Genomic DNA, 13,688 nt, shown 5'->3' on the forward strand with positions numbered 1-13,688 from the left:
GTGGCTGCCATTCCGTCATTTCTCTCGACCATCGGCCTTCTTAGGGTGAGCGTCTCCTGAAAAATCCGTCAAGAACGCCGCTTGCGAGGAGCGACTGAAAATAAACTGGGAAACGGATGTGTAACAGGCGACGTTTCGGGCAATGGGCCCTATTCATAGCAGGTGCTGCGACGAACGTGTTTGAATCACTGTTTATTTGTTTGTGTTCGTGCACCGCTTTGTTGACTTTCTGAGCACTTTGAATGACGTCGTTCATCTTCGAACGTTCCCTGGCCCACGTGTTCCCCATCTCCGTGTCCCCCTCCTGCTATTGCGAGTAACGCTTTCGTCTCTCCGTGATTCGTTTGTGTGTATGTCACGTTGAACTTCTTTCCCGCCGTATGTGGCACACCTTTTCCAGTTTTTGTTCCGTTTTCTTAGTTAATTACCGTGTGTATGTATAATCGATATGTCAATGGCCGCGTGCATGCATGATCCATATGTTAATGGCCGTGTGTATGATCCATATACTAATGACCGGGTGTGTGTGTGTGATACATATGTTAATTAAGGTGTGCATGTATAATCCAGATGTTAATAAACGTATGTATGATCCATATATTAATTACCGTGTGTATGTGTGTATATGTCTGATCTATATGATCGCATACATGTATAAGACATATGCAAATTGCAACGTGCATGTATGATCCATATGTTAATCACGACATGAATGTATTAGCCATATGCCAATAACTACATATATGCATGATTTGCATGCTAAATTGCGCATGCATGTATGATGCAAATGTTAATTAAGACATACATGTGTGACCCATTTGTTAAGCATCACATGCATGTATTGTCCATATGCTAATTACGGCGTGGATGTATGATCCATGTGTTAATTACCGTGTGTGTGTATGACAGATATGTTAATTGCATCGTGCACATATGGTCCGTGTGTTATTGATCGGCGTATGTGTATGATCCATATGATAATTACTGTGTGTATGTATAATGCATATGTTAATGATAGCGAGCATGTATGACCCATATGTTAATTGGGACGTGCATGTATGATGCAGGTATTACGCACTCGGCGACAGCACATATGGACACAAGGTAATTCTCACCACGCCAGCATTAGCTGTGACCGGGAGTTGAACTCAGTCGGCCGAGTTCATCGAGCCAGCGACAACACACGTGTTTTACCGTTACTGTTGACACGATTTAAACCACACCTCCCCCCCTCCACGCGAGAAAGATAGCGCGTGTGTGAGTTAATGCCGTACAACAAAGCACCCTGTACGTTTCACGACACCTGGACAATATACAGTGTCATAAAACGGTGCGATTCGGATTGTAAGACGCTCCGGAAAATAAGACGCATCCAAAACGTGTGGCCCCGTGGTAAATGCAGTTGGTTTCCAGATGATCTAGTCATTCCCACCGCATTTGTCTATAATATACATGCCGCATTATTGAGTGAAGGTCGCGCTAACGGCGTAATTGGCCAGCGTGTTGAGTTTGTATTGCACCAGCCTCAGCAGCAGCAGCAGCACCCGATCATTTGTTAAGTGTATCGGATTGTTGCTTTTTGAGCACGCGGCGAAGTGTGCGTCTTATAATCCGGGAAAAAAAAGCCCGCTAACATTTTGATAATTACGTTATAATGCTCTGGAAAGGCGGCTATATGCATCCTAAATGCAACAGAATAGAATGCTCATTCATTCAAACATTGCAAATGTATTCTCAATTATAAAGGCATTAAACGTTAGTATTAAACGTGTATAATTGTTTATCATAACAGTACAAATATTGAATATGCAAAACACCTTTCACGTCATGCATTTCACATGTAATATTCATAACTCTTACATCAATGTACTCAGTACATGCAGAAGATGTCATTTGTCATCCACAGACTCACGTGTGCACTTACGCGTACTCACAAACACGTGCCCGTACACACACTCGTATACTTATACAGCTGTAAATATAAAAAAAACAAAGAACCCCCGTATAGCCTTGACATATTCTTTGGGCAAGTGCTGTTAGCGAGCACCTACGAAGGCCGGCACGGCACACGAGTGGGTGGGTGGCCAGCACCACTCACGCCCGGCCGCCTTTGTCTCCCTAGTGGCGATGTTAATACACGTTCACACATCGCACCAAGAACTCCTTTCACGCATGCTCACATACCCTTATGTACATTCATATACACATATCGTTGTACACATATACCCACACATTATGTTATGCATGTACAAACATATATGTATATGCGTGCAAAGTTCGGGAGCGCAGTGCGCTAACTACTGCGCCCAGCGTCCCACCCCTTATTTTAATATATTTAAATTAAATAAAGTATTTAAATAAGCCTTGACATCAAGCTGCAGTCACTTATTACTGGCGTTACTGTCAGCCCCTGCTTTTAAACTATTAATCTCTTATGGCATTCCGATCAGTCGCCAAAGCTGATTTGAAACGTGTATAACAGCCAATCAATTATAACAAGCAATCAATTCATTCTCGATTTGAAGCTTTCGTGACTGCAGGAATCCATACTCTTTGGTTCTTTCGGTAAAGTCATGTAGTTATAAATAAATAAATAAAATCGCGACGTTTCGATTACAACACAAGCAACCATCATCAGGTGGGAAAACCACAGCAATATTTTTGTTTATTAAATATTTCCCCCCTCAAATACTGTAGCCCCAAAACAATAAAAAGAGGTTATTGCAATTGTCTTTGTAACAAACTCGTCAGCATCACGTCGGGAGAGTGCGTCTGGTCGCATCGCCACGGCGCTCTCCGTCACGTCGCTGCGAGCGCCAGAGCGTCTCGTCGGAGTGGGGGGGGGGGGTAATGACAGCACGCCGACGACGTGGCTTGAAGTCTCACGGAGGGAGCTCTCAGGCCACGGCCGTCACACAGCTCAGCCGTAAAGCTCCACGATTTTTGGTACACGGCTGACTCCCATCGTGATATACACACGTTAATAACAATATACGCCTGTGGTACAGTCCTGCTTAAACCCTGTGGCAGCGTCTTGATAAAGGGATTGATCTCAGCCGGGTCCGTTCCAGTCGGCGACTCAGACATCGTTTGCGCGCCCGGCACACCACATTCGGTATACACGTCGCTGTGGCTATTAATTGAGTGGGGTGTCGCGGTGGCGAGATGTTAAACGACCTCGAATGCTATGCAGGAGGTTGCGGGTTCCAGTCCGACCCTGACAATGCCTGTATATTTGGAGGTTGTATGTCTCTCCCCATGGTGCCGTGTGGATTTTAATGCCTGTATATTTGGAGGTTGCATGTCTCTCCCCATGGTGCCGTGTGGATTTTGGTCCTCCGGTTTCTCCCTCAACATTTAGAGTCAACGTGCGTTTAGAGCATCTGGCCATTTCGTTGAGATGTCATTTGTGGCCAGGTCGCTTCTGAAAAAGAGCTATATAGCTCAGTGGGGTTTACCTGGTAAAATACAAATAGTTTAGTTGTAATCACGTTCCACTCATACGACAAGCAATTCCAGCGACCCGGACAATATCTCCGCACCCGGCAAACCGCATCCAGTAGGTATACCCTCTCACTATGGCCAGGTGGCTACTGTAGCCACGTGCCAGCCACAATCCAGTGCTACCCAGCGTCCCGGAATGATATTGCGTGATACACTGAATCCTCTCTTTCTCTCTCATCTTAATGTGCACACAGATGGCAGGCGGTGGCGGCGCGCATTTCAACGACGGAGAGTTTTAAACCTCTTCTGTGAATATAAGGGACTCCCAGCTCCATTCTATAAAGCACATAGTCGTGTTTCGTACACCCTCCGCCACCCGACACGGGCAATTAATAAAGCTGTCACGTGAACAAAACCTGGTAAATGTACTGTTGATTCAGTACCACTGCTGTGTTGGAGAGCAATATCACAACGTTGAAATGGGTAACGAAGTTTTGCTGATTGTTACAATTCCGGTACGTACCTGAGGATGCTGGTTGCAGCAATAATTTAAATGTTGCGAGATTGCTCTCCAACATAGCGTTGATGCTGAGGAAGCAGTAATTAATTCTGCCACGTGCGTGATGATGCTGGTTGTAACAATAAGTTAAATGGTGCGCGATTGCTCTCTAAGACAGCGGTGATGCTAAAGCAGTAATGAATTGACCACGTTTGTTCACGTGACAACTGTGTCGGGTGGAAGAGGGGTCACGACACACATTTTATTAGGAATTACATCCTTCACTTGCTGCTGTCTGTGTGAGCAACGCGACACAGAGACACGCCGAACACGTGACTGTGCAACACGCGTGTGTGTGTGTGCGCGCGAACGTATGACTGCGCATTCTCTGTGCGTGTGCGTTTCAAATTGACTATGTATACAATTACTGTTTGCTTACAATTCTATACGGCGATTGCATGAGTTTCTATCTAATGAATGCAAATTTATAATAGCATTGTGCATTATAATGTATTAATCTGATTCATTATAATTAGTTTTGAGTGTGATTATCGTTGTATAACTATGTGAATTTACGTAATTTGATATGCAATTATCATTGTATCATTCACCGTTCGCAAAAAGAGCAACAGGGCTTGGCCGATTAACATGGAGGGACAGCAAGAGATCCGGAAACGTGGATCCGGGAACACATCAGAATAATTCTCGTGGAGGAATCCGATGAGCTATAGAGCTCTTTCCCACAGATGTCCAGTAAGGGGCACGGGGTGTCAGAACGTTACAGCAACAAACAGTGCAGGTTTAGGGATGCCGCGTTGACTCTGAAGGACAGTTCGTGTGCCTGGGCAGGACGCATCGCTCCGAGAAGGGACGGTGGTCGGTGGGTGGTCGAGACTAAGGTCGGAGTGGCAGCCGAAACGAAGGAGCGACCGGTGGGAGCGATGATCAACCATCTCGAGTGGACTACTGCATTGCGCAACCGCGTTTGGCAGCGGAAGACGACTTGTGGAGGCCATTATCCAGCAGTGGATTGATCTTGATTCTTGCTGCTGCTGCAGCTGCTGCCGATGATGTATACACGGCACAAAACCCCGGTTTACGTCGGGGGTGCGTTCCTGAAAAGTGCCACGACGAGTATCCAAACGACGTCAATCAAAGCAATGGACAGGCTCTGCGGAGGCGAGGCTGAGAGGCGATGGACACGAGAATTGGCGGACGATGCCGGCAGCGACGTAAGCGCAGGGTCGAGACGAACCCAAATCAGGCCGCGGTATTAACGAAACGACGTAAAAGGGGGGGGGGGGAGGGAGGGAAACGTAAATTGGGGATATTACCGTACATAGAAATACTGTGTATAGAATGCAATTAGTTTAACACGTAGGGTTTCGCGACCAATATTATTCAAAATAAACGTTTTTGCGTTGGATCGCGTTATTTATAAATGTGTCGTAACCCTCCACCACCCGACACGGCCAATCAGCAAAAAAGTGTCACGTTGACAAAAGACAATTAGTTCACTACTTTAGCCCACCGGTGTGTTGAAGAGTGAATCCACAACATTTACAGTTTGAGTACGACGTTTCGCTGGTAATTACATCCAGCATCATCGGGAAATTCGCCAGAATGGAAGCGTATTATTAAATAATACATATTACAATTCCTTATAGGGGAAACACATACTAATTAACGGATTACTAACGTCGCATATAATCACAATAACACGCATTACAACTAATTACTAATCTACAACTCATTACTAATCACAACCATTGACTGATTACCAATCGATTATATAATTGCAATACCCCCCCCTCCGCCTCAAATCACTGCACCTGAATGAGTTAAATGATGACGTCATCCTGCTGCTCTATTTTAAACCGGGAGCAAGTGAGGGCTTTACCATTCTGGCGAATTGCCCGATGATGCTGGATGTAATTACCAGCGAAACGTCGTATTCAAACTGTAAATGTTGTGGATTCACTCTTCAACACACCGGTGGGCTAAAGTAGTGAACTAATTGTCTTTTGTCAACGTGACACTTTTTTGCTGATTGGCCGTGTCGGGTGGTGGAGGGTTACGACACATTTATAAATAACGCGATCAAACCCACAAACCTTTATTATGAAGAATGCAATTAGACAGCGGGGGCAAAGGAATATCACAGCGAGAACCACGGAAGGCCCCAGACTCACCCAAAAGTTCCGTTCTGCATCTTTGCGAAGACCCCTGGGTCCGGGTCGCTCAATTATCACGACGATGATTATTGTTTATGTATTTATTACATTTTTATGAAAAATAAACTGGAGTCTCGCAGCTGTTGTGGTCCTGCAAACACCGAATCTTCGCGCTTTTTTCACGTGCGTATTGAATGGCCACGCGAGTGCGCACATTACCTGTGTTCGTTCTGGGTTATGTTCATGCCAACTTGCAGCTCTGTCCTCGCCCTTCGAGAACATCAGAAGCCACTCACGCATGGACACGCGTGCTCGTTGTTATCGGTGAGTCTAAAACTCGTAAAACTACTAAAAAGCCACACAATTTTTCGTGTGCCTACATCTATGCATTGCAATATATTGATGTAAAATGCATTTAACTGTGTAGAAAGTTATTTTAAGTGTATTCAACACGGTCAACAATTATTATGTGCAGCCAATTTGTCAATGCACGGCTGGATAAAGGCCACGTACGCAGGCTCAGTCGTGGGGGCGGGTTTTTGACCATACTTCACCACGCTGGTCCAGTGCGGGCTGGTTCGGATAACCACTCGCCACTGATGTTATCCGTGGCCGCGAATGGAACTCAAGTCGCCCTGGGTTCAGTGCGCTAATCCCTGCGCCACCGCTCCTCCACACGCACACAGTAAAAGGGATGCACAGTTGTCCATTGCTGTCAACACGCAATGGAGTATCATTATGAACGTTAAATACACACACTTGTGTACGCAGTTCATTAAAGTGACTGCAATACAACGGAACATCGTAAAACAATGTTACACCCCATGTCGATCCACTGCTGGATGGTGCTCGTGCCTCTCGTTGCTGACGCTTAAAATGTTAAGGAATCTATTTGATACGGAATGTATAATAAAGCGCGTGCCGCACACACGCACACACAACACGCACCACACACACGCACTGGAATTTGTATTTCAGTTCTCAGTACTTATTGACCGGTCCAATATCGTGTCTATATACAATCACAACATTACCATCATCATCATCAATCATCCGGATCGTGCATTCCCAAGCATTGCGTAAATATGAGACACACCGTGACCACCAAGGAACGGAACGCGCCCCGACAGGGCCATTCACCGTGCGAAGGAGACGGAGCGATTAATGAAGTTCCGTGCGCTGGTGCTCGTGGTAGAGGCGGATCATTGTACGGCACGATGGCGGGCAGTGGGAGGGGGGTATGGGAGAGGCGGCGATCTTCATCCAGCAGTGGATCGACCAATGGCTCATGATGACGACGAATCGCGTGATCAATACGTTCCACGGGTTGTATCGACGCGAATGAATGAACGCTCGCGCGCTCGGAGCGAGCGAGCGAGCGAGGTCTTCAAAAGGAGCAGCGCGTATTGGCCCGCCGGATTTTGGATGTGTGGCTCAATGAGCGGTATGTTTACCCTCTGACCCGGCTCTCATTAATTACGGACAGGCAAAACGGCTGGAAGACTTTGAGCATCAATCTTCATCAGCGCGCTCGGTGTCTCGCCGGCACCGCTCATGCCTAACGCGGCGGTGTCCCGCGCTCGAAAGCCCCGCAGCAGTGGCAGCGGCAGCACCGCGTAATCCTAGATCGGTCTTAAGTTACAACAAACGTACAGATAATTGAGTTTTTTTTTGGGGGGGGTATATCGCGTAAATATATGAAAGTGTCGTTAAAACCCGCCACCACCCGACACGGCCAACTAGTAAGGGTCGTCACGTAAACAGAACGTGGCCAATTCGTCACTAGTACAGCCACACCGGTGTGTTGGAGAGCCAAGCCACAACATTTACCATCTGAGCACGACGTTTCGCCAGTAACTACAACTAGCTTCATCAGGCGACAGCCAGATTTGTGGAGAAGTCCACCTGTTATTATGGATGATATTGGTCGCGAAAGCCTACGTGTTAAACAAACGTACAGATCTTAGGAAATCCGCTGCTGAATGGATGGGTGAAGGCTTCCACCGTACCGTGTTGCGCTCATGGGGATTGTTTTACCATACTTCACCACGCTGGTCAGTGTGAGTTGCTGAACGTGAGAGATTGGGGACGGGGTGGGGGGGGGGGAATGGTTCCTGTAGGACTGGTTCAGATATCGCAAGCGACTGATGTTTGCCGTGGCCGACGAATATAATTATATCATAATGATATTATAATTATATTATAATATCCTATAATTATAATATACTAATAATATAATTATAATATAATTCACGCTTTCTTTGGTTCTTTCGGTAAAGTCACGTAGAATGAGAATAAAATAATAAATTGATAAAATAAAATAACACAATAATATTCTCACGACGTTTCGGCCACAACACAAGCGGCCTTCATCAGGTGAAGGGACGAGACTGTCTGGAGGACAGCGCTGTCCTACGAGACTGTCTGGAGGACAGCGCTGTCCTACCAGACAGTCTCGTCCCTTCATCTGATGAAGGCCGCTTGTGTTGTGGCCGAAACGAGACTGTCTGGAGGACAGCGCTGTCCTACCAGACAGTCTCGTCCCTTCATCTGATGAAGGCCGCTTGTGTTGTGGCCGAAACGTCGTGAGAATATTATTGTGTTATTTTATTTTATCAATTTATTATTTCATTCTCATTCTACGTGACTTTACCGAAAGAACCAAAGAAGATGAATCATTGCAGTCACGAAAGCTTTAAATCGAAATATAATTCACGTTGGCTGAGTTGTTCATAGCACAGTGTTCAGCGCTCCATCTTCCCCGCACTTTGCTCATTCAGCCTGCAATTAAAATAAAAAAAAAACTCTTGTCCCTGCTTAAAATCTGCATTAGTTACGAGGTGCGCTTAAAATCAACCAACAATTAACATCCACACACGTGCAAACATACGTGTCACGTAGTCATGCCACGTCGGTCACGGGAGGGAAGGGGTAAATGGGGGGTGGGGGGGGTTGACCATACTTCACCAATCTGGTGTGGTCATTGCGGGGAAAGAGAGAGAGACACCTAGGATTGGTTCAGATGTCACTCGTTCACCACTTGTGTTGTTAGCCGTGGCCGGAAATCGAGCTCACTCGGATTCATCTCGCAGTGCGCTAACCACGGCGCCGCCGCTCCACCGTGCCAGAGGGCCCCGATTGACGCCAGGGCCGGATTAAGGCGTGGGGGGCTTTAGGGGGCTGCAGCCCAGGGGCCTCCACCAGCTGGAGGGCCTCCAGAGATTAAGTGAAAAGTTATTTAATTTGTGAATGCTGAATTGTATTTGTTAGAACTTGTAAAAAAATAAATTAAAATTTTCTTTAACTTTGTTTTCCTTTTGAAAATATTACTGGGGGGGGGGGGGGCTCATAGTACCTGTAGCCCAGGGGCCTACACAATATGAATCCGGCTCTGATTGACGCAGAAAAACGCGGTTGTTTATTTTATCCGCAGTGGAAGAGTTGCCGTTTTGGAGTCGGTTTTGTTTGGCACGGGAAAGCACGCATTTAAGAGCAGGCAATCGCACACAATAGGCTCGCGGCGTACGCTGGGGAGCTCGTATTTTCACCAACCCGCACCCGATGCAAACTTCACATCGCACACGCAGCTGCAACAGAAAATTACGGTTTATTAATGACTCCACTTTGCTTTCAATCGGAGAAACGGGTTCGGCAGACCTCATCTGATAATTACGTACCTATCGCCCACCTACTTGCACGGTCGGGGTGCGCTACGCGGTGTAGGTTTTGTACGCGCGCGGGCACACGGAGGAATATACACGGGTATATAATTTTATAATAGCCTTTTTTGCAATACATTGCTGGACGAAAGTCTTGTCACCACGCCGTGTCGATCACGACTGGTCGCTTGACCATACCTCGCCACGCCGGCCTGCGCGGGTTGGGGAAGAAGGGGTCGATTCGAGATTATAATTCGTGACTGGAGTCAGTCGGCTCGCCAAAGTTGGGACTCGAACTCAGGTCGCCAGGTTCATCGCGCAGTGCGCGAACTGCTGTCCCACCGCTCCACCCCCCCCCCCCCCCTCCTCCCAAAACGACATCACACTGGAATATCGCATTTGTGCAGGCTACAGTTATACACTCTGTGTATTCATACTTATTATACGAATGCTCGATTTATTAAGATTGATGTTGTTTAAATTTGAATGTTTTTTTGGTGTTGCAAGCGGGGGGGGGGGGGGGGGGGGGGTTAATAATAACATTGAAAGCCGCGGATAACGTTGGGATTAATGACATTGACAACAAACTGTGCATACACAACGCACGAGCTCTTTCTGCCTCTGAAAATAGTACAAGTTTGAGTCGTACATTTCAGTGTAGATTACCGTGGGGCAAGGTAATTTGCTATCCAAGTAATAAACGACCGCGTTTAAAAACGAGAAAAAAATAACGTCCTACTATTGCGATGCGACCCAACATACATTACCGCATTATCCGTATTATGAGACGCTCCAGAAAGTAAGACGCGGGTTTGTAAAGTCAAGACAATTCAGATGTGTAAAGTTAGACCAACCTGGGCACGCAAGCACGCCCTACCGGAATATAAGACGCACCCTAACTTAAAAAAAAACACTTTAAAATCTAGGTGCATCTTATAATCCGAGGAAAACGGCACGATACGATGAGCCGTGCGTCTGTGTGGAGTGAATAGAAAACTGTTAAAAAGAAAATCACGCGCACAAAAGTTTAACGCAAACTTCGGAAACGGCATGGACACTTTCCCGTACTAGCACGTGTACTTATTTACCTATCTGGAGAAATAATACACAATCAACTGTTTTCGCGATAACGCGTACCAATGATATCCCATACGTATGTTTGCATTTCTTTCGCAACCGTAAACGTACACGCGTGTTCTCTACACGTACGAACACTCTCGTGAACATTATTATTATACCATCGGCATTGGTCCATCGTTGCTAATGAGTTGTTTGTGCACTCCATTTATTCGCCACGCTTACCCTCCGTGCATTTTGCTGTTTAACTCGAGTGCAAGATGGACATTGAACGTAATTTAACTGAAAGCACGCGTCAGTATGGCTCGCTGCACAAGCTGCACAATACGAAACGCGAGGGTCCACTCAAAGAAAACTACCGTTCTCATCGCGGCTACGTCGGATACACAGATACACGCGTACCCGAACAACGACGAGCGCATATGCGGGAGAGCGAATACTTTCTGCAAGGGAGCAATGATGCCTTAAATGTGTGTGAAAATGCGCTCGTTTTACAGACAAGGATACAATCGAAAAACGCGAGTTGAACACATTTTGAAATAAAAACAAATATATATACTCCCACAGACTCGCTGTGCCATGTTAGCTTAGAGAAACTAAATCTGTAAGTTAACTTAAAACTCGCGTTTTTTATATATATAGAAAAAAAATTCCACAACAAAGACACAGATCCCCTGCGTACAGCATTTAACAGACTGTTGGGTCCAAGGTCTTCGCGAGTAACCTCGCACGGCCACGTGGATCGTGGATGGGGTGGGTGAGCATCACGCCCGGGCAGCCCTGAGTCTCTCCCAGTGCCGACGGTGACGCACACCGCACACCACCAGAGCCTGATTCACGGCTGAGTCGACCCAGGGCAAAGCCCAGGACCTGTTCGAGATATTCGTTAAACGATGTTGCTGGCTGCGGGCAGGAATCCCAACTCGGCACGGCCTATTTTCTTAGCGTCCACAAAGTTTTGTTGAAATGTTTTTTTGCTGATCGACAAGAAAGCGCTACGCAGAAATGCTGCACGCACACACGAACAAGACGCTGCACCGCTGGACAAAAACAAAAAAATGAAATTCAAATGTCCTCGGCTCTGGCATGGGAATTCGACCTCTCAATGGCAGCATTGTTGCACCGCAAGACACGATCAGACACGATCAGGGCATGTTTAATATATAATGCAGTCCGAGCAATGGCGTAACACAACTTGCCCTCGCATTTATTTGCATAATAGTTCTATTAGCACAGCCATTACACTCATTAATATGAGCACGTGCGTGGCATGCCGATGGCGCCCGCAGTGAATGAAAAGAATAACTTTGGGCCCCGTTGTTGTAAGTTACGACTATTGTATACTGTGTCGCCAGTGACCAAATCGCCCGGAATGCGCCCTGATCTCATCAGACCCGAAAAGCCAAGCAGAGTTTAGCCTGCGCAGTGCTGTGTCTTGGATGGTCGACCGCCGTTGGCATTGGTACAAAGTAGACGACGTTTCGGGCAACGACCCTTCTTCTACAACATACACAAAGTAGGCGCCGCGGTGGCGAGATGTTTACTACCTCGCCTGGTATACAGGAGGTCGTGGATTATATCCCGACCCTGACGCCTGTATATTTGGAGTTTGCGCGTTCTCTCCGTGGTCGCGTGGATTTTTCTCCGGGTCCTCCGGTTTTTCCCTCCACATTAAGAATCAACATCACGCGTTCAGAGTATTTGGCTGCTATAAATCTCCCCATGATAAGCCACTTCGTTGAGCTATCATTTGTTATAGCCAGGTCGCTTCTGAAAAAGAGCTACATAGCTCAGTGGGCCTTACCTGGTCAAAAATAAAATACAAACCTTTTATAGTTTAGTTTAGTGTTCTGCACAGAAGGGGCAGTGTGCATACATCAAATCGATGGGCGGCATAGGGCAGTGCGGCAAACGCCGCTGTTGCGATGCACCTCTCTACTCCCCCAGCCTTCACCAACCAACACTGACCAACCGCCCCCACGACGACCCACACGGCGTGGAGGCCCTCATCCAGCAGTGGATTGACAAAGGGCCAGACATGCACGCGGTACACTAACAGTTATTTTCCACCACAGACAATTGCTGGACAATGCATCGCATTATGTTTCTAAGGTTTGTTGAGTTCGCGTCTCCCATCTTCTTGCTGTATTTGCCTCCGTGCAGTTTGCCGTTCTCTGTGTAATGTGTGTGTGATGTCCCTCTGTGTGTGATGTACCTCTGTGTGTGATGTCCCTCTGTGTGTTCCCTCGCTATGTGTTTTGCCCCATTTCCGCCTGATGATGAGCGCTTGTGTTGCGTTCGAAACGTCGTGATATATTTTAATTTTATTTGTGATTCATTTAATTTGTATGTTATTGTTACATACATAGTAAGGTACGTCACGTTGCAATGTTGATGAGCACGTGTTAGGATGTGCAGCTTGAACGTGCCGACCGAGGAACACCATTGCGCAGGGATTCCCAAACTCCAGTGCTTGGGACCCATCACGCTACGGACATCAGCGCGTTTACCAACTTACCCCTCCCTTTCGAATACAAATCAACTCGTTCCGCGCTGCTCGAGGCCCGAAGATCGCTAAACACGTCCCACGTGGCGCTCCAAGCGATTGCCGCTGTCTGCGCGATTCAAATGAAGATTGAGCTGCACGTGACACAGAGGGTGACTTGTTTAGAGCGCCACGCGAGACGCGTTTAACAATCATCGGGCGCGTGCAGCGTGAAACGAGTTAATTTGTATTTGAACGGGAGGGGTAAATTTGTAAACGCGGAAATACGAGCGTGTGGGGTGGTGGGTTGCGATGACTGGAGTTCGGGAGACCCTGGACTCATGCCTTTG

Source organism: Petromyzon marinus, chromosome 11 (assembly GCF_048934315.1).
Source record: "Petromyzon marinus isolate PM22_M1 ecotype Great Lakes invasive population chromosome 11, UKy_Petmar_22M1.pri1.0, whole genome shotgun sequence".
NCBI lineage: Eukaryota > Metazoa > Chordata > Hyperoartia > Petromyzontiformes > Petromyzontidae > Petromyzon > Petromyzon marinus.